Here is a 1,687-nt window from a genome sequence, read left to right as displayed (position 1 = left end):
CGAGCCTGGAGACAAGTGACCTAATCAATGACTCTTCACGTGTGAGGAGTTTCTATTGGTTAGTTCACGCTTGCTATGATTGGTCAATGACTTCGTACCTATCAGGTTGCTCCGCCTAACATCCAAAAGGAGTTAGTTTTGCTTTCTTAGTTTTTTTTTGTTGTTTTCAGGGCGCTCTCTTCAAAATACTTTATTATTTTATTTGAAAAGAATTGTACACATTTCAAGTTTATTTTAAATATACTGATTGACCCAGAAGTTTTGTTTTATATTAAACTCGAGAGATTTATACGATTTTAATTATTCGATGTTAACAGTTCTGTGATGAAGTTTTAGTATTTCATTTCTTTAGAAAGTTAAAAAGCATTTAATAAATAATACACGATAGTGGTGATGTTTTTATATGTATAATTATTGTCAAAACACAACCGAAAAAATCAAATTCTAGTAAACTGCCAGAAAAAAGGGTTGAAAGAAATTACGTCTTTCTTAAATAAGTATCTTTTTGAAAAGATATATTATGTATACACACACACAAATAACAAAACTCCATATTAATAACAATAACGAAATATGGAACAAAGTACTATTGTTAATAATCCCCAACTCTTCTTCAGATACTTCTCATTATGCCTCTTTGTAACTTCTAATAGGGTTTCAGTCTAGAAAGTTATAACTGTCAAGCCTGATAACAAATAAAATATAGCTTTTGCTTGAGGTGACTCTTAAAGTATCAACACAAAACGATATAAAATTCACCCTTCAGACTAGCAAACTTAAGAGAGAGAGAGAGGAGGGGAAATACCTTATTTAGCGCCATCTCTTGAATAAAATATACCTAATTATTTAATATTATTTAACAATAATTTATTTAAAATGTATGAATTGGAGTTTAGAAGATAATTTTAAATATTAAGGCTATATAACATGATGTGAAAATACAGAAGCAAAACGCAAGTTTTTAAGTCATTATAAACCTTCACCAAACTCGTGGATATGCGAAATTTCTGATTTTTGTCAGTCAAAGACATTTACTGTGCCATCTGTTGATAGTTTCACCAAAAAACACAGAGATAAAATAGCATGCCATTTATTTCATATTTCTCTATATGTTTCTGTTATATACATGATTGATTAATATACAAATACTCATTGTTTATAATGGAAGAAGCGAAAACCAGACACCCTTGAATTCCTTAAGGTCAAGGGTGCAGAATAGCGTAAGATAAGACATGTATTCTTGCCAGAAAAAAAAAAGAAGTCAGGTTTGAGTGCTTACTGCTCTTTATATTTTAGGCCTTAAATGTTAGTCATTGTCAACAGGGAGTTGAATAAACGTTTAATAACCCCTCAAATGAGATTTTAACATGATTCAGTGCGGTATGGTAGATCGTATTAAAATATACCTAGCTTAAGACTTAAGGTTGGAATTAATACGTCGTCAAGAAATTAATGTCGCCTTTTTTTTTAGATGAAAAAACCCGAACAACTTGTATATCAAAACAAAACATTTATTAAATGAAATAGTCTCCATTCTTATCGATGAGGCTTTTCCATCTTACAATCAGGTTATTAACGCCCTTATTAAAGAAATCACTTGGCTTTGAAGCAAAAAAAAACATGTCGATGTCCTCTTTAACACCTTCCACATATGCATACATTTTCCCATTAAGATGATGTTGTAGCG

Source organism: Limulus polyphemus, unplaced genomic scaffold (assembly GCF_000517525.1).
Source record: "Limulus polyphemus unplaced genomic scaffold, Limulus_polyphemus-2.1.2 Scaffold714, whole genome shotgun sequence".
NCBI lineage: Eukaryota > Metazoa > Arthropoda > Merostomata > Xiphosura > Limulidae > Limulus > Limulus polyphemus.
Note: the sequence above shows the minus strand (reverse complement) of the source record.